Source organism: Strongylocentrotus purpuratus, unplaced genomic scaffold (assembly GCF_000002235.5).
Source record: "Strongylocentrotus purpuratus isolate Spur 01 unplaced genomic scaffold, Spur_5.0 spur5_scaffold_4, whole genome shotgun sequence".
NCBI classification, from domain to species: Eukaryota; Metazoa; Echinodermata; class Echinoidea; order Camarodonta; family Strongylocentrotidae; genus Strongylocentrotus; species Strongylocentrotus purpuratus.
The window spans coordinates 17,482,800-17,503,179 of record NW_022145610.1 but is presented as its reverse complement, the minus strand read 5'-3'; the positions used below and the strand labels follow the sequence as shown (position 1 = coordinate 17,503,179).

The window sequence follows — 20,380 nt, the reverse complement described above, 5'->3', positions numbered from 1 at the left end:
GAAGAATTATAACATTCATTGTGTAAGAGTATGAGAAGTTATATGTTGTAAAAGACAATATTAAGATTTCATATTGATCACTATATTACTATCATTATTTTTTTCAACTTTTTCAGTTCTAGTTGTGCCATTGTCTCATTTCTCAATCATAACACATTGATGCATATTATTGAATTAGAAAAGAAGAAAAAAGCTATTTGTGAACTGAAAAATAATCACTAATTGCATTTCTTGTATTCATCATTTACCTCATAGTCAAGTGAAGAAAGACCAACTTAGAAGTGCTTGGCTGGAAGAAAACTTCTCAGAATGGATCTTTTGATAAAGGTATGTACAACTTTGAATAACTATCTTGGATTTGCAGTGTTATTTGCTTTCCCATGTTGCATTTCATTGACGGCATGTATTTTGAAGTAACTGGGCTTTGCAGTGAACATGCATGCCTTGCAGATCCAATTTTAGAAGCCATATATTTCATGAAGTGTAACCACAGAGTTACAAATCACTGCCTTGTCTTGCCAATCATAATCCTGTCTGGTAATTTTTCATCCCGTCGCACAACGAGCTTGATCTCACAATTGGGCAATAAATTTCACAAAATTAATTTATTTTACGATGTAATTTGGATATGATGAACCATGTTCCGCGCTTCGACTGATGGTCATTGGCCAGTGTTGAGAATGTGCATGCATAGTCGACTGATCCAATAACTCAAAGATGCTTTCTAAGCATTTAAATGCCAATACTCGTACCATTTAAATTTCATGACTTTAAATCTTATTTGATATAATGCATATTTGTATACTTATCCATTCTATTTTTCACATAATGTCCTCAAATTGATTATCATTTGTTAAACTTAGTAATCAGGATTCAAATGATAACATTTCTGAGTAGTGACTTCAGGCTCTCCAGTCTAGTACCTCTCAAATTAAATCTTTTTCACTTTATTACAGGCAAGATGGAAATCCAATACTGACCACCCATGATGATGAAATGGATATCTACCAGCTTGACAGGTAATTATGCTATGTGTAGATAACAACAAAAGACCAAAAGTGAATGGTGTTGAAATCAACCTTTAAATTTCATCATGTAGAGATGTCGTGGTCTAGTGGATATGTCACTGGACTGTGGATCACATGGTTCATGTTTGTTTTAGTCCCGCCGCGGCACTAATGTCCTTTAGGGAGACATTGATCTACATTTGCCACTCATGGTTACCCAATAAGGAGAAATTCCTTGAAACCTTTAGCGCCTTATTTTGGCAGCTTCAGCCAGGGTAAAAATTAAGAGCAATAGAGTATATTCACATAGTAGTTGCACTATATAAATATACCTATTAAAAAATTCTGGATTTGAATATATATTCTGTGACACAGATGATGACAAATCTGATAGGGACAAATGATAATCTGTGATTACCAACTCAGCTCAAAAGAGGACTGATGTGTCACTAGCTAATTGGTTCATGCTGTAAGGATGATGTGGCATTACACCATTGAAACTGTTGACCTTGTTAACCCCTTTGTCCTTCTCTGTAATTTACAGTTGCTGGTAGGGAGTCGACGGTCAAAGATAAGCAGGTATGTTTAGTTTAGTTTTGTTCTGTTTTCATTGTGATAAATAGCAAAGATGATGACTGACATTGGCAGAAAGAAGATGAATCTAATTTTATCTGCATTAATTTGTCAATTGTGCAGTTGAGTTATAGAGTTCTAGAAATTCACCAAATTGTACTAATAAAATATTATGATTTGCTTTCTTAAATTTGAAGGAAAGGGATTCTACTCACTGAAAATTTGTAGTTGATGGAACTTTGTTATTTCTGTGATAGGTGCTTCATGACTGTTATTAAGAATGCTGTGGAGTTCAGTAAATAGGAGTTTAGAGAATATAGATAAATATTTCTGTCATTATTTTCTTCACAATTTAATGAAATAATTTGTCTAACTCCAAGTATATATGTGTATGTACTTCTCTAAAATGTGAAGTAATCCTTGAAGTATGCAATGATGATTTTAAGCCAAGATAGGGACTCTGAGATCATCCAATGACGAGTGTCTATATGACCACGGCTACTGATGCATACCAGACAAGTCTTTGGATTATGTTTCGTTTGTTCCGTATCAAACACCCCATTTGATTTTGAATCAGTTACATCTTGCTGCCGAATGACTGTTGCCCATATTGAAGTTGAAATGCGGGTTGAATCTATAAAATGAGAATATTCTTGATTTCAGTTTAATATTCAGTGGAAATGTGCTTTTTTTTCTCTCCATTTTCTTTGGAACTGTTCATCTTTCAACAGCCATTGTTTTGGATCAAGAGTTGCTGCTGGAGACTGAAGGTATGTTATAGTTTCAATATGTGGCAGGTTAAGTTGGATTAGAAATAAATTTTAAATAAAACCATTGGTCGAGAGTATGAAGTGCTTAACCCTATCTTAACTGGGCTATTTCAGACCAGGTTTTTACTGGGGGGGGGGGTCAATTTGACCCCCCCCTAAGATCTCGGCCGTTTCACCGCCGATCGCCGCGAAAATTTGCATGCATGTCAAGTGAAGTGTAAAGAATACTATGGTAATTTCAAATTTTTGAAAAATTCACTCATTTGCATATTTATGCTAATTTATGCAAATAAGGTCATATAATTCACATTTCTGCCCATAAATCATAGATTATTCATATGTAAGTATTCTTTTTCACTACATATATTTATTAGACCATTTGGAATAATAATACAACACAAAAAATTGGAAGAGCCAGGTTATTCCTTATGTTATCTCTTGTTTTGATAATTTCTTATGTATTTCATTGTTTTTTTAACTTATGTATTTTATTGTTTTTGTTGTTTTATTTCATTTATAACTACAATTAAACTATTTTGACCCCAAAACAAACATCTAAACTTTAAACAAGACTCAATAACCAATGTTTTATCTATTTTTAGGAAAAATGACTTTTACATATGTTTTGTACACAAATCATGAAAATGAGCGATTTTCGGGCTGACATGCAAAGACAAAAGGTCACGTGACCTTGTAACCTTAGGTCCGATTTTCGAAAAAATTGTTTTAAAAGATGCGTAAGACTCGAAAGTAAAAAGTCGTGAAAGGAAAATTTTATATTTGCCGCGGTTTCGGAGTAGTCGCGAAATTTCTACAGGGGGGGGTCAAATTGACCCCCCCCCCAGTTAACATAGGGTTAATGTGATGAAACAGCTCATAGTTCTTATAATATTCCGATCTTCAACTGACCCAAGTAATTGTCAGTAACAAAAGGGCTCTCCTGTGCTTTGGATTTGCTCAACATGAAGGAACTACATTATATGTCTGTAGAAATGCGTTGCCTCTGCAAAGTTACAAAAAGAAATTTGAAATTCCATCGAACAAACTATCCAACAAAACTCCTATACAGTCGCCTCGACACTATTTTGTGGAGTTTTCATGTTTTGCATTCTTCATAAAGACCACATTGACAGTGGTTGACGAGTTGATATCAATCGAATACAAGTGTATCAATGATGACAATATTTGCTACTCTCGACTGTTGAAGAGTGACGACACACAAATCACCAAGATCCCTGAGCTACACTTGTTTATTAAAGAACTCATCCACAGTGGTTCAAACTGAAGAAATTGACAGTTGTTCCAATGTACTCTATTCCGTTTTGTTTCTGCTGTTTATTTCAGATTTCTCCACTTCCCGAGTCTGAGTGATTGATGACCTCGTCCTTGCAACAATGTAAGCAACATTCCGATTCTAATTTCTGCATATAAGACGTTGTAATAAGCTATGAACTATATAAGTTTAACTGCCAAACAGAAGTTGAGCCGGTTACTTTGTAGGAGATAAATTTGATTTTTACAAGAATCGACACTATCGTGAATTAATTTTGAAAGAGAGTCAGCATAGCCTGGCTCTTAAGATTGGGTTCAGTGTATCAATGATGACAATATTTGCTACTCTCGACTGTTACAGAGTGACGACACACAAATCACCAAGATCCCTGAGGTACACTGTAACCCAATGTGACAACATCCTTGTGAAGTTGACTTTATCACGAAACCCTACAAACCACCCATTCTCTCTCCTAGTCTCTGGTGGTGCATGACAGTTTTCAAAGACAAATTTGTTCCAAATAAAGTAATTTCTAAGGTCTCATGACATGCCTACTGGTGAAATCTGGACTATTACAGCAGGAAAAATATATCTTAGGGAAGTATCTGTATTTTAGCAATAGCCTCATATTAGGAGAATCCACCTCTTATTTGCCAATTATTTTTCATGTTTCATCTTCAAATTTTCATTTGTTTTAATTCCCCTTTTCAGATAGTCCACAATCATAACTGAAGGCAGATCTCGACTTTGTATTGATCAAGGTAAGTTTGATTTTATATATCTTATTCATTAAAAAAGAAAGTATGGTGTTTCTGAAATGTTTAATTGTCAAAGAATTTCCATATTTACTAGAATTCAAAATGCACCAAGGTGTGTATTGACAGCCAGCAAAGTATGATTATGAAATGTTTTGTTTGATTATATTCATAGCTGATGCTATAAATGGTGCATAAATAAATGTATTGTTTCACAGTTATTGTGTGGTAGATGATAGGACAGTAGAGTAATCTACCAGCTCATTATCATGTGCTGTACTTTGTGTAAATTGTTTTAATTTGTCTGAAAGTCTTGAAATGATGAGCCTGCATAATTATGGTTAATGAATCAATCATGATTACATACCCACTGTAGCGACTAGGGCGGACTGATCTAGACTTTCCTTCTAACCTCGCGTTTTCATTAGTGTCAACAGAACTACTACATGTATGTGATGTGCTTGACTTTCTTATCCTTTTTTTGCACTCTTTATAGGCTATCTGAATGAAGCAGAGGAGTTTGCAAACCAAGATCTGTATCCAGTTCAAGGTGAATATTATATACTTTTCGGTGTGATATTGAATATTTGATATGTGTAAATTTTATTTGCAAAATGTCTGTAAAATGATGAGCCTGCATAATTATGGTTACTGAATCAATCATGATTACTAACTCACTGTAGCGACTAGGGCGGACTGATTGCAGACATATTAATCATTCATTTTTTTGTCTAAAAGTTGAAATAATATGAATACTTAAAATATGTCTCTGCTATGTGTTACTTTCCAGACTCTGGTTGGTGGAATTTGCATACCACGAGCTGCATCCAGAACAAGGTAAATATATATATTTTTTTAAAGTGGGATGGACATTTCGTGTATGTCATATAAAACTTTTGGAAAAGAAAGTGTGATGTTGAAATATTTGATATGTGTAAATGGTAGTGGAAACTGTCTGTAAAATGATGAGCCTGCATAATTATGGTTACTGAATCAATCATGATTACTAACTCACTGTAGCGACTAGGGCGGACTGATTGCAGACATATTAATTGAGGTATTTGGTCAAAAAGTTGATAAAGACCAACCAAGGGAGACAAAAAAAGTGGTCGATATAGCATGGTGGTCTTGATGTACAGGTTCCTTCACTTCATGTTTCTATGAGAAACCATTCTCAAGGGAAACCAAACATGTGGTCTTTGTAGAGAGGTGGTCACTAAAGCAGGTTTGACTGTACTTACAAAACGTCTCTGCTTTTTGTTTTCCTTCTTCCAGACTTGACTTGATGATGTGAGCTTGTGAAGACCTGCATCCAGTTCCAGGTGAGCATTTTATATTTTCTTCTTGATAGAAGTGATCTTTAAAAAATTTAGCATAATTCAAAGGAGATGAGAAACAATTTGCTAAAGTACTTGCTTTATGGAATTATGTTACTGGTAAGCAAAATGTCTGTAAAATGATGAGCCTGCATAATTATGGTTACTGAATCAATCATGATTACTAACTCACTGTAGCGACTAGGGCGGACTGATTGCAGACATGTTAATCAAGGTCTTTGTCTAAAAATTGAAAAAAATCTACATATTGGTCTACTTATCACATGCCTTTTCCTCCATATGTTTTCTTCCAGATTTGACTTGATGCTGTGACCTTGTAAAGAGCTGCCTGCAACCAGTTTTAGGTGAGAATTTGATATTTTTCTTGATAGAAGTGACCTTCAACAAAAAATGTCTTAAACAGAATTCAAAGGAGATGACAAAATTGAGAAACAATTTATGCTCAAGTACTTGCTTCATGGAATTATGTTGAGCAAAATGTCTGTAAAATGATGAGCCTGCATAATTATGGTTACTGAATCAATCATGATTACTAACTCACTGTAGCGACTAGGGCGGACTGATTACAGACATACATGGTCATGATTCTCTTCACATCTTATTTCATGGTCTCTTGATAATTTCTAAACCCCTTCTATGTAATCTTTCATACAGGTATGCACATTTGGACACTTCTTGCAAGGAAAGGTAAGCTTTTTGACAGTTACTTCTCTTTAATATGAATGTTAGAAGCTTGATTTGTTAGATTTTTAGGAATTTTAATCTCTAAATATCGGCCTATCAGCCTATGTGAAAGAATGGGGATCTTGATATGTTCTTACACCCTTCTCATAGGGCTTTATGGGCAGCATCTTATGGAAAGGTTGCTGATGCTCTAGACATTTTCTAAGTCTTTTTATTCACCTGTCAATTTCTTTCTTTATTTTAAATGGCTGCTTGTTTTCCACAAAATCATCATAACTGGGCATTGTGAGTGAAGTGATGATGATAGCATAGTTCAGCTGAACATCATTGATGACACCTTTATGAGTATCATGTCTTTCGCTCCTAGCTGATGCTTCACTCGCAAACGTTCATATTCATGTTTAAAAAAAAAGTATTGATGCGTCTTTTCAATTTATAGTTCGTGCCTGAAAAGACTAGAATATACAATGCTTCGATGGATTTCATGTTGATTGACTACACATACCCTCTTGAATCTTGTTCAGAAATAATAGAATGCTTTTTTTCCTTTCCATTTTCAGGCCAGTTTCCCCATCCATTTTCAGGCCAGTTTCCACAATGGTGTATTGTATGAAGCTTCAACAAAGAAGATTGGGAAAAGGTAAGCCGTAATTCATCGCAATTAGGACAAGATTATTGTACAAGAAAGATTTCTTCACTACTGTAATGGATGATAATTGCACATGAATTAACAATAACTGGACACGTTCCGAGTGAAGTGATGATGATAGCATAGTTCAGCTGAATATCATTGATGACATCTTTATGAGTATCATGTCTTTCGCTCCTAGCTGATGCTTCACTTAGTAATTATTGACTTCTTATGATGTTCAAATTTTAATGGGGACTTGTACACAAAAGCCGTAATGTCAATACATTTTTTTTATTTTTAAGAAATGTAAATTAAAGTGTAGATTTTTTTTCTTCATTTTTTACATTATCTCAAGTTTCCTAGTGTTCTGAATGCTATCAATTCCGTCACCAATGCCGTCATGTTTTTCCTTGCCCATTTCAGGCCAGATCCCCTGCTGACGTAGAGTCTCGTCAAAGTAGAACAGGTAAGTCACTTTCATGCAAGTGTTGGTGAATGTTATTATGTAAATTAGTTCACTAGTTCTTATTCTTGTCTTGTAACGAGTTTTTCGAGACATCCCGATCTCGAGTCATCCCTCCAGTTAATTGCAAAGTTTGAAGTCACTCATTTTCTTTTGCCTTCGTTGATTCTAGTTAAATCGATTGATTTTGATCAGTCTCAATTCTTGAAAAGTGGGTCACATGTTTGCACATTCCTAGTGCCAGTAATTTAATAGTGGAGGAGCTTAAGAACTTGGTCCTCTAAGAATTTATTCATTTCTGTGAGTTGTATGTGATGATTTAATCATTCTCAGGGACGTAATTCTGATTTCTGATGTGAGAATGTACTGATACACTCCAGATAACTTTGGCCTTCCTTAGTCTATGAATATGTTGTATCAATTAGATCATTGCTAATAATTTTATTTATGCATTCATGTTGAGACTTTATCAAATTTCAACACATGTACAAGACTTGAAGAGCCCCAACTGAATATTTAAATTGTCAGTTTCAATGAGACAAAGTTGTAATCCATGTGCATTTGGTGTTTATGATCCACAGGAAATGGAGCCAACAATGCTTGATCGAGGAAGGCGACCTAAATGCCCAATCGAGTGTCAACAGTTTCCTCATCTCTTGTACACATTCCATGATGTCTCTGCAACAGGAGTGAGTCTGTCTTTGATCCAGTGACAGCATGATGTGATGGTCATCAACAGCAGAAACATTGTAAGTTCTTAACAAACCTAGCTTGAGCAGATGTAAGCTGTGAAGAATGAAACTGATTTGCACTGTGAAAGTTCAGACACTACAATATTTGGATATACTTTGATATTATGACAAGAAAAGAATAATGAATTGTAACTTCAATCTATAGGTTAATGGTTTAAGTTATTATTAACAACATTTTAGGTGGATTTTTTGGATGGCCATGTTCAAGGGATGATGGTGTGATCCACACTTCAATTCAATGAAGAAGGCAATATGATGCCTACTGTATTAGCTCTATCTGATGAACGTGGGCTATCTGTGTATACACAGGCTTCTGAATCAGTGAACTTGGTACAGGCATTACATATCTTGTACACTGCTTTCAAAGACTAGTCTGCAATTTGTTATTGATGTGTCCTTATGGCTAAATATAGCCCTTCTAAAAATCTTATGAGCATGACCGTAGTGCATAATGCATTAACTACATGTGTGTTTTTGTTTGTTTATATAGGTTGATGGCGAGTCTTGTTCGGCACAGAGGACAAGGCATAGGAGTGAAGGTAAGCAATTTTGCAGTCATACATGCTGGAGGCATTTTGTAATCAGGTTGTGCGTACGTCCCGTTCTTGTGAACCTATTATCTCTTTTTTGTCCAATCAATATTTTTCATAAATTTGTGAGGACTCGTTTCTGTGATGATACCTACACTGCCAGTTCTGCTTCTGATTGTGTACTGAAGAGACTAAACTTTGTGTTACTATCTGAGAAACGAGTAACGGGTGAACAGAAAGAGAAAATAAAATCTGTTTCATCTCTGTTTCACTACTGGCGTCATGTACACTTCAGGATACTAATACTACATGTGCCATTTTAGATTATGTTCTCTGTAATTGTTGTACGGGGGACCGTAGATGAGTCCCTTTTTTCTAGTTTTATTGGCTAGTCAAGAAACATTGCAAATGAAAAGACGCTTGTATTTCTTAATGATTGTGTTTTGTCACACAGGAAGAGCCTTATTTCCCTTTGAAGGAAGGATCCTCTTTGCTTGTCGGCTAAGGACACAGAACGAGTGAGAAAAAGTGTGAGGTAAGTCTTCGCCATATGGGGCTTATGATCTATTTGAGGGCCAGCTCCTTCCATTCATGTATGCTCACCTGGCGTTATTTACTATTATGTTATAACATTCTTTGGATCGATAACATATTAATGAGAAACCTGATTTGCATACGCCCCTCAAAAAAATTTGGTTGCCATTTTTAGAACTCATTGAACATATATTTGAGAGGACTCAATTCTGTGATGATACCTACACTGCCAGTCTTGCTTCTGATTGAGTACTGAAGAGACTAACCTTTGTGTTGCTATCTGAGAAACCTGTTTCATCTCTGTTCCACTATTCGTGTCATGTACACTTCAGGATATATCTGATTTAAAGTATGTGCCATTCTAGATAACATTCTCTAATCGTTGTAAGGGGACCATAGACTTATCTTTTATTTGTATTGGCTAGTCAAGAATTATTGCAGATAAAAAGAAGCTTGTATTTCTTAATGATTCTATTGCTTTATTTACAACTTACATTGTCACACAGGAAGAGCCAATTTCCCTTTGAAGGAAGGATTCCCTTTCCTTTGTCAGCCGAGGACACAGAACGTGGATCTTAACCTCCTGCAACCTAGAACAAGTGCGAGGTAAGTCTTCACCATATTGGGCTTATTATGTAGTGCGTTAGGTTATCAAGAAAATGGTGCCCATGTCGTGCTGAGAAGCTGTACATTATTCTTGCTTTATTCCTCTCAGTCTTTCGTACACTTTGGTTGGGAATATTTTAGATTAATGGGCAATGATATAATAAATCTCTCAGAATAAGTTATTTCTTGGGGTGATATTTTCTTTCATTCCTGCTTTTGATTGTATTGTGCAATTATGTTGCATCATGCTAGAGCCCTGCACCTAATTGTTCTTTGTGGGTGCAGGGTGTATTCTTGATGCCATAGCAAAGTTCCTTGATTCTTTCAAAGGCCTCGTCCTGAATATTGTGTATAAGGCCTCGAGAGTCTTGGCAACAGATATTGTCATTTTCATGTGTTTTGTTAAAAACAAGTGGTTTAAGATCTCGTAACGGAATAATTATTGTCAAGTGGTGGTCTTTCATATCTGTTGATGATAGCAACATGTTTGTTTTTTGTTTTTGTTTGTAAAAATGAGTTAATCTCTGAAAACAAGTCATGGGGGAAAAAAGTTTGACTTGCATTTGCATTAGGTTTTTAGGCCTCCGCAACAAAGTGAACAATACGAGAAAATGAATCGATCAAAGATCCCTCGTCACGATATGATCATTCCATGGAGGATCTAAATAACTGAATAATATTTTATTATTTGCACCACTCAAGGTAGAGGTGTTGACAATTCTTAACAATTCATTTGCTTCCGATTGCAGGACTTTGACATTGATGTTGGTTTCACCGTTACTCATGTCATGGTCAAGAACATCAGTTGAGGTCAACTTTGGCCAGAAGGTAGGAAAAAGCAGCCCAGATAACTTATTTTTGTGCAATCAATTCTTTAAAAAAAAAAGTAATTTGAGAGGACTCGTTTCTGTGATGATACCTACACTGCCAGTTCTGCTTCTGATTGTGTACTGAAGAGACTAAACTTTGTGTTGCTATCTGAGAAACGGGTAACAAGTGAACAATAAGAGAAAATAAATCTGTTAAAGATCCATCTAGTCTAACCACAATATGATAATTCCATACAGGATCTAACTTACTGTGAATAAAATTGATTATTTTGACCAATCAATGTAGATGAGTTCACAATTCTCAACAATTAATTTGCTTCTGATTGCAGGACTTTGAAGGAGAGAAGCCAACCATCTCGTACACCAAGAAAAGCACCAACCGTGGTGTTGCTTTCACAATTGGGAAGAACTAAATGGTCAAGCCCTGTTCCCTCATTCAGGGTCAAGAACATCTGTTGAGGACAACTTTGACCAGAAGGTAGGAAAAAGCAGCCCAGATAAATTATTTTTGCCATCAATTCCTTAAAAATTGAAAATATATTTGAGAGAACTCGTTTCTGTGATGATACCTACACTGCCAGTTCTGCTTCTGATTGTGTACTGAAGAGACTAAACTTTGTGTTGCTATCTGAGAAACGGGTAACAAGTGAACAATAAGAGAAAATAAATCTGTTTCATCTCTGTTCCAATTCTGGTGTCATTTAAACTTCAGGATACTTCATGTGCCATTTTAGATTATGTTCTCTGTAATTGTTGTACGTGGGACCAGTCTCTTCTTTTAGATTATTATTGGCTAGTCAAGAGAGCTTGTATTTCTCAATGATTCTATTGCTTTATTTCCAACTTAAGTCCTACAGGTGGAGCCATATTTCCCTTTGAAGTAAGGATTCTCTTTCCTTTGTCAGCTGAGGACACAGAACGTGGATCTAAACCTCCTTCCACCAAGAAGAAGTGTGAGGTAAGTTGTCGCCACATGGGGCCTATGATCTATCCGAGGGCCAGCTTTTTCCATTCTTTTTTCGCATCATTTGACTGCGGGCAGTTGGAAGAAGATCATCTTGTTCCAAATGGAATACTTTACAATGCTTTCTATGTATCTGAGAAATTGTGCTTATATATCAGACAAGGTTTGGGGTGGGTGCTGTATGGTACGTAGTAATCCGTCAATCTGTAATTTAAAGACCAAGGATTTGCACCATACTCAAAATACTTCATAGAAACAACTTCACATTTGAAGATGGAGGAAATGAGACTAAAGTATATCATTGTCATGTCGTATTGCGATGATCTTACTTGGCAGTAGAGCAGTGATGAAAGAATCGAATGCCCCAGTATGAGATACAAGGTGATTTTTTTCGTTCTACCCTCTTATAGACTTCTGAGCTCTACCAGTCCATTTCCTAATGCAAAGATTCCTTCTACTTCTAAATCTATAGATTTGATGTTGGGGGAAAGAATTAATTTTGTACCAGTCAATCCTAACATCTTCGGTTGTAATAGATTTTCTCTTGTGTCTTTTCGTATTAGGTTCTTCATGGAACTGAACCTGCTGATTTTAACGTCAGAAAGTCCAGTCCTGCATGTGAAAACAAAGGTGAATATCATATGGCTTTTTTTGTCCACATCCTTTTAAAAGTAGCCCTTCTCTGTTGGGTACTTAACAAAGTAATCTTACTCGTTAGTTTCATGTGGATGATCTTGTTACATATAGCATAGAACAAAGATAGGCTGCTTTACAAAGTGCTCTAACCCATTTCTAACTTGATTCTATTATGAGCATGTTCCTCATAAGCTCACTGTTATCGTCAATTTTTACTCGTGGAAGTATTTTTCTAATGTCTGGTTCCCAAAAGTTTCTCACAGTTAGCGTATGTAAATAAGGTAGGAAAGCAAATAAATGATGATATTCCAACTTCAGGTCCGTGTTTCTGATTACCCGTGATAATAATGAAGTTCTGATCTTTGCTTTACCTCCACTTTTATCTTTTACAATAGATCTTAGGCGTGTAAACCATTAAGAATGATTCTTTCTTGTAAAAAAAATTCATGAGAATGATTGAATACAATATCTATTTTCTTCCTCTTTCAGCTGGAGATACCCTGCCACCGATTTTCTCCACCTACATCCATCATTACAAGTAAGTGTAAACACAAACAGCAACTTGAGTAACTAATGTAAATAGAGAGGAGCAGAGAAATGATGATACTCCAACTTCGGTCCGTGTTTCTGATCAACCCTGATAAGAATGAAGTTCTGATCTTTGCTCATGCCACTCCTTTTATAGCCTGGCAGTTTCATTATCGCATAGCTGCCAAAAATCTTACTTTAGAGGAACGATACATATGTCCCTGCCTTTAAACTAGTGTTTGTGCCCTATTTTGCTTATGTTTTCTGAAAACGTCTAAATAAAGGCATTTTGAAAACATGTTCATAATTTTGGCTTTGGAGACGCTTATTTTTACTGTGGAAGGTTGGCAGATATGTGATTGTTCACTCACTCTAATATATCTCGTTCATTATGGTACATACAATATTGCTCATTACTTGCATGTGTAATATCTGTTGGTTATTAAATTTGAGCTGACAATGTAGAATATGGCATAGAATAAATGATTTGGTTGCGACAAGAATGTGTAATTGCTTTGCACGTTTTTCTTCTGTGTATTTTCATAAGATATTTATCATCATTTTCCTTTACACTTTCAGATAACAGCTTGGTCGTTCTGTGTTGAAGGCTTTCACCTTTTGTCCTGTGATCACTTATATGCTTCACATCTAATTCAGGTAAGTGAATTGCATCGAGCCACATCTGGAATCTTAATTAAGACTTGTCAAACATCTTTCCAAATTGATTTCATTCAAAGTAATTAAAATATTAATTGTTGATTGTTGGCGTAAAAAGAAAGCTAGGTTCTACAAAGGAAATAAAAGTATTAGGCGAGTTACGTGATGATTGTGAGAAGTTATTCTAGAATTTGAAGTCTGTATAAGAAATTTTTCATTCGCAGAGCAGTGATGATAGTATCGAATGCTCCCATATGAATCAAAGGTGATTATTTTCGTTTACCCTCTTAAGTATAAACTGAGCTCTGCTGTTGAAAATCTAAATCTCATTTGACATTTTCTGCCTTGGATATATTATTACTTAACACGATTCTTGTCATTCTCCTTGCCCTTATCCTTCTAGTGATCTGTGACACTGATACCTTGCCAAGTCTTGTCGCCCAATGTGGATCACCAAGAGGGATCCTCTGAAGACCATGGTAAATATCAAATTTTCTTTTTACCCACATTTTCTTTTTTTCCTACAAGGAAAACATGGTATATTTGTAGGCCTGTGATGCATCGCAGGGTTGCAAAAACAACATATCCTCTCCCTTGCATGTGGTACTACATGTACTTTGTGACTGCTTATTGAGGGTCTTTGGGATTCACATGGCTTGGTTGTAAGACACTTGCTTTTGCAAGACTTGCTCCACATCAACAATGTCTCAGACTTGCTACATGTTAAACTTCAGCCCTGGACCAAACACTATACCCCGCCCTATCCCTTGCCCAAGACCTAACGCCAAATCTCTACCCTAATTTTATACCTTTGATTAAATAACCTCTGAGCAACTGTTGTATCCCTCACAGTCTGAATTTATTGAGTTTTCCACATGTAACCTTTGACCTATGATGTTATTTCGAGTGATCCACCTGATCATTTGTTGATGAATACTCTTAAATCTCTGAGGTCAGTCTAGTCAAACTATATGTTAAACTTATAGCAACTTGTACCAATGATTGAAATAAATTGAATTCTCATTTCATATGCATTTAGGTGATTTGAAGTAATCATAGACGGTCAAATACAATTTTAGAACCATTCCATCATTCTGACTCGTTCATTACAGGTGATATGCAGTTCATGGTCTGCGGAGCTTATGTCTGCATGGAAGCAAGACATGTTAAACGAGGTAAATATATTGAGCAGTTGTAATTCTTATGCATGATCTTGTTTTCCCTGGCTTGCGAGTGATGACTTTTACAATTGGGAATCTCTCTGATATAATCATGAAGATAAACATTGTCGGCATAATATGCTGTCCTGACACAAGCCAAGTGGAAAGTATGAGTAGTGCTGTTATCAAACATTCAAGTTTGAAAGGTTACAGCCCTCGAATTGCCCATAGAGGCCACACAGCATTTGGTTGAGATGCTTGCTTACTGATTAAAATGCCCCTCTTAAAATGACAAAAGCTTATGATCAGTTCAACACAAAAACTGAAGATATTTGAGGCCTGATGTGAAGATTTGATAGTTTTTTCCCCCCTTCACATACCCATCCCCATATTAAATCATAAGTATTAATAAAATGATAGTATAGTTTATCTAATGTATTGAATTCAGGAGCATTTCTCGTCTTGTTTGAACCCACAGATCTTGCATGGACTTTATATCTATCTGGTGAATGGCTTTTGACATTTAGGTAAGTTCCCTCGATTCAATTTGAATTTAAATGTAACGTGATTGGGTAATGCAACTTGTATAGCAATAAATGCTTTAAAATTACCAGAGTTTTTCTCCGTTCTACTTCTAAGATTTATTTTTACGTGTTAGAACCTTCAGGCAACTGCCCTGCCAAGGGGGGGCCCTGTATATAATGTTGACCTGCCCACGATTTGTTCAAACATTCTAGTATCTGTTGCGCAAGCTTGCTCAAAAGTCAGGCAATGGTGTTATATTTCCATGTAAAATACAAACGGATTTCTTGCTACCACCAAAGATTTGTTTGTTAAAATGTAGATTATCAGTTATATATATAGGATGAGACATTTGTTATGTAGTATATGAAGTAAAGATATCTTGGGGACTATTTTAAAGTGGAATGGTATTTCAATGATGATTCTGATTCTGCCAAATGAAAGCCACAAGATGGCCTTTTTGATTCCAACAATCCCGTTTCGCGACTTCACTGAGGAATACCATTACCATTACACGATGTGATCATATGTCTTGAATGATGATGGTGGAATGATGTAGTCATCAGGGCCCTGTGTTGCGATTGATTCATATCAATCAAGAATTAATCGCAACTGTACTAAAGAGATGGGAGTTGTGATTAATTTAAAGATGCAATGGATTCCAATCAATCACATCTCTTTATAAGATGGCCAAGGTTATTCAAACTTTCATTTTTTTCTTGTATGTTTTTTTTAATTGCAGGAAACCCAGCAAGTTTGAGGTTTTGGAGCTCATGGTCTTAAGGGACTCGAATCAGACAAGGTATGGATATGTTTGCTTTTTTCCTTATTCCTAACTGAAGCAAATTTTGTTCATTAAAAAAAAAATATATAATGGAATTATAAAAAAAAAGATTTGTAATTGTTAAATATAAATATCAGGGGACAAGTGGTGTGGTATATTCCAATGAGGATTCTGATTCTGCCAAATGAAAGCCACAAGATGGCCTTTGTGATTCCAACAATCCCGTTTCGCGACTTCACTGAGGAATACCATTATTACTACACGATATGATCATATGACTTGAATGATGATGGAACAATGTAGTCATCAGGGCTGTGTATTATTAAGAGTTGCAAACTTTGCGATCGAGTCATATCAATTGAAACTCAAAATTAATTGCAACGGTGCACTAAAGAGATGGGAGTTATGATTTATTTCAAGTTTTAATGAGGGGGCCAAGTTTGTTCAAACATTAATTCTTTTCTTCTACTTTTTTTTAATCACAGGAAAGCCAGCAAGTTTGAGGTTTTGGGAGCTCATGGATCTGGAGGAACTCTAATCAGACAAGGTATGGACATGCTCTCCTCTTCCCGTATTTATTACTGAATCAAATTTGTAGTACATAATAAAGCTTAAGCCTATTCTGGAAACAATTTTGAGGTGTAATCCAGTCTAGACACATGGTAGATGATTAATCATGAATTTCATTTATCTTGCATGAAAAACAACTTTTTGAGATGTATCCAGTGGGTAGATAATTAATTAATACAAAATATGATTTCTGGGTCTACATTACCGTATGTATTGAGTGATTGTTATGAGCTGTTATGAGAACATGATGATTGTTGTTATCCTCTTGAACTCTCTATCTGAAAGCACGCCAGTGCATGGATGAGATTCTTCAATCTGATACTTGTAACAACTCCATTAATTCCTGCCTGGAATAGGTCTTCAGGTACTTACAGCTAAAGTACTCAAAATAGCCTGGGCTAGATAAAGTTATAAGAAAAATAATCTTAAAGCATGGTTGTAGTTCATGCAGTAGGTCTTTTATTCTGCTTACTTGCAAGCTGTGATCAGAAGATGGGAATGGCCGTCTTCAAGAAAAGGTGTTTGTTTCTCACTGTTTTCTGTATTTTTCTAATCTTTCATTGCTGCAGGGTTTGGAATGATTCCATCTGGATACTTCATCGTCAATCAACGGATCATCTTTAGAAGATTGCGGAAATCTTAAAACTCAGTTTTAGAGCGGCTGCTGTACACTCCTTAGACTAGGAAGCAGAAACTTCACATAATTCCTTTATTACTAGAAATCATTGAAACACAAAGATAACTAGATTTGAATTTGTCATTGCTGATGAATTAGGTGATCCACAGCAGATCGATCTCGTCTGAATGACTAAGAAACGATCGCCAGACGGCATCTCATGAATGAACAAAATTGTTCACTCAGATTCCTCCGAACATGAGGTACTCTCTAGATTACCTAGTTATATGAAAATTGAATATTTATATTTGTAAAGACAAAATGATAAAAAATAAATTTCAGAAAGTGAAATCTTCCAGTTGTGAATTCATGTTCATTTATGTCATTTTAAGCTTGTGAATGTACTGAAAGTCTTGAAAGTGGGGGAAAAGGACGAAAAGTAGAACAAAGAGTGAATGAAAGAAAGTGTTTTGCTTGTACTTTTGGGGTTCACAAGGAATCAAGTTTCGGTTATCTTGGAGCCCTGGCCAATTCTGTTTAACCCTATTTTAACTGGGCTATTTCAGACCAGGTTTTTACTGGGGGGGGGGGTCAATTTGACCCCCCCCCCTAAGATCTCGGCCGTTTCACCGCCGATCGCCGCGAAAATTTGCACGCATGTCAATTGAAGTGTATAGAATACTATGGTAATTTCAATTTTTTGAAAAATTCACTAATTTGCATATTTATGGTAATTTATGCAAGTACAGTCATAAAAATCACATTTTTACCCATAAATCATATATTATTCATATTTAAGCATTCTTTTTCACTACATATATTCATTAGACCATTATGAATAATAATACGACAACAAAATTTGGAAGAGCCAGCTTATTCCTTATGTTATCCCTTGTTTTGATAATTTCTTATGTATTTCTTTGTTTTTTAACTTATGTATTTCATTGTTTTTGTTTTTTTATTTCATTTCTTACTACAATTCAACTATAATGACTCCCAAAACAACCACCTAAACTTTAAACAAGACCCAATAACCCATGTTTGATCTGTTTTTAGGAAAAATGACTTTTACATATGTTTTGTACACAAATCACGAAAATGAGCGATTTTCGGGCTGACATGCAAAGACAAAAGGTCATGTGACCTTGTAACCGTAGGTCCGATTTTCGAAAAAATTGTTTTAAAAGATGCGTAAGACTCGAAAGTAAAAAGTCATGAAAGGAAAATTTTATATCTGCCGCGGTTTCGGAGTAGTCGCGAAATTTCTACAGGGGGGGGGGGGGTCAAATTGACCCCCCCCCCCCCAGTTAACATAGGGTTAAAATAACTTTATATTTCCCCATGTACATGTATATCTAAAGGTATACTGATTTTATTATGAATTCAGAACTGAAGGGGAAAAAATGAAATGAAAAAGGAAGTGAAAGAAGAGTGATCAAAATCAGAAAACAATATGAAGAGCGAACTATAATGGATAAGTTGAGAGAAGGAAGGTGAGAAATAGTAAATAATTACGAGTGAATGAGAAAGGTTTAAAAAAAAAAAGTGAGAAAGAATGACTGGCGAGGAGTCGTCAAATGAATATCAAAAGTGACGATAGAAGAGCATGAGGGAAAAGGTGAGAAATTATGTGAAAGAGAATTTCAGTGATTGAACAAAAAAGATAAAAGGATGAGCACATGACAACCACTTGATGTAAGATTGGTGGGCAAGGAATACAGTGTAAGGAACTACATCTGCAGTCAGTTTGACTTCTTAGTGTGTCCATCAACTTTCATCTTCACTCTTTCACTATACATGTGTATGTATGTGGTAAACTTGTCCTTACTACAATACTTCTATCCATCTCCTCCGATTCTCATACTTTGATTCTTTTACTCTTTTACTCTTCCTTCTCCAGTCTCCACTTACTATAATTCTTCATCTTTAATTCCTTTCTTTTATCCACCTGACATTGCGTACTTCTCCGATACCAAATTTGCATCTGAATATGTCTTGCTCTCAATTGTCCCCCCCCCCCCCCTCTTTCTCTCTCTCTCCCTCTAAAAACAAATTAAAACTAGATGGAACTTCGACTGCACGCAGTCGAAAATGATGCCTCTGCCATAGAGCGATTTCACAAACCAAAACAGAAGCAATTTTTCAAACTTAAGTTTAATTGTAATCCATTAACAGGTTCTTAGAATATCAAGATTACAATCTACTTTTCATATACATGCATGACCCTTTTATCTTTGACCTCACGACCCGAACATCTAATCAGTTCATTGGCTTTGCAAGATACAAACATGTCTTAGTTTGATGATAATTTGTCCATTGGTTCTAATGTGATCACGAGCTATTTATGCATACATAATGAGCCCCGCCACTTTTGACCTCGTGACCCCTAAATCTAATCAATTCATTGGCCCTGCAAGATAAATACATGACCTAAGTTTGACAGGAGTCTATCAATCGCTTCTTGAGATCACGAGAACGGGACGTACAACCCGAAAACATAATGCCTCTGGCTACTTAGTAATGGAGGCATAAAAACATAACAGTTAAGTTAGATGTTTCTTTATTATTTCTTGATTATTGTGTGTCATAACTAAGTGCCTTCTTTCCCATATATTTCCAGCTCGAGTCGCATAACAATTTATTTTAAAATACACATGTGAAAAGAATACAAATACATGTATACTGTATTTTGATTTCCTTTGAATGACGTCAGACTTTGGAAGTACCAATCATCTCTTCAATTAGAGGAAAGCATGTTCATGTATTTTTGTTTCCTTTGAATGAATGCAGACTTTGGAAGTAAAAATTATCTCTTCAGTTGACAAAATATTTCTGACCTAGCATCACCCCCTCCCCCCCCCCCCCACCCGTTATACCACATTGTACCATTATTTAAAGGTGAAATTCAAAGAAAATCCCAAAAATTTCAACTAATGTATCACTAGAAACTGGTAAGCTAACAGATGGCCATTGTACAAGTTTTAGGTCAACTACATATCGGGTGATTTATAAAAATACAAATACAACCACCTCCATAGCAGCTGGGATATACAAGAGATTCGCCGAGAAAATAACGATGTTTTAATGACGTCACTATATGGACCAATACTGCCCAAGCAGACGACATCCCATAAAGAATGAACATAATTGCAAAGCTATTATTTCTCAAATTATAATGAGTTTAGTGCATATAAATGT

At 35.7% G+C, this 20,380-nt stretch overlaps 1 long non-coding RNA gene and 6 other non-coding genes across 14 annotated transcripts; all 7 read left to right on the top strand.

Annotated features, from left to right (window-relative positions):
• Positions 1 to 247: 247 nt before the first annotated feature.
• On the top strand, positions 248 to 18,513 carry LOC105440929. Of its 8 annotated transcripts, XR_004066322.1 has the most exons (30): positions 248 to 327; positions 957 to 1,019; positions 1,552 to 1,586; positions 2,312 to 2,350; positions 3,695 to 3,746; positions 4,335 to 4,384; positions 4,875 to 4,928; positions 5,169 to 5,215; positions 5,654 to 5,700; positions 6,009 to 6,059; positions 6,370 to 6,402; positions 6,960 to 7,039; positions 7,454 to 7,496; positions 8,075 to 8,242; positions 8,736 to 8,784; positions 9,230 to 9,310; positions 9,816 to 9,915; positions 10,665 to 10,743; positions 11,075 to 11,223; positions 11,595 to 11,703; positions 12,273 to 12,339; positions 12,835 to 12,883; positions 13,453 to 13,530; positions 13,934 to 14,009; positions 14,643 to 14,705; positions 15,169 to 15,217; positions 15,955 to 16,014; positions 16,482 to 16,543; positions 17,136 to 17,717; positions 18,499 to 18,513. It is a non-coding gene; the product is annotated as an uncharacterized LOC105440929 (long non-coding RNA). The 8 variants fall into 8 exon arrangements; XR_004066323.1 differs by lacking the exons at positions 17,136 to 17,717; positions 18,499 to 18,513 and having other exon boundaries at positions 4,339 to 4,384; positions 16,482 to 17,129; XR_004066326.1 differs by lacking the exons at positions 17,136 to 17,717; positions 18,499 to 18,513 and having other exon boundaries at positions 6,984 to 7,039; positions 16,482 to 17,129.
• LOC115929396 lies at positions 3,518 to 3,593 on the top strand. The gene has a single exon (XR_004066471.1). It is a non-coding gene; the product is annotated as a small nucleolar RNA SNORD24 (small nucleolar RNA).
• On the top strand, positions 3,944 to 4,019 carry LOC115929395. Its single transcript, XR_004066470.1, has one exon. It is a non-coding gene; the product is annotated as a small nucleolar RNA SNORD24 (small nucleolar RNA).
• Positions 6,689 to 6,778, top strand: LOC115929402. The gene has a single exon (XR_004066479.1). It is a non-coding gene; the product is annotated as a small nucleolar RNA snR60/Z15/Z230/Z193/J17 (small nucleolar RNA).
• LOC115929401 lies at positions 7,152 to 7,241 on the top strand. Its single transcript, XR_004066477.1, has one exon. It is a non-coding gene; the product is annotated as a small nucleolar RNA snR60/Z15/Z230/Z193/J17 (small nucleolar RNA).
• On the top strand, positions 12,638 to 12,708 carry LOC115929397. The gene has a single exon (XR_004066473.1). It is a non-coding gene; the product is annotated as a small nucleolar RNA SNORD18 (small nucleolar RNA).
• Positions 12,938 to 13,007, top strand: LOC115929398. The gene has a single exon (XR_004066474.1). It is a non-coding gene; the product is annotated as a small nucleolar RNA SNORD18 (small nucleolar RNA).
• Positions 18,514 to 20,380: the final 1,867 nt, after the last annotated feature.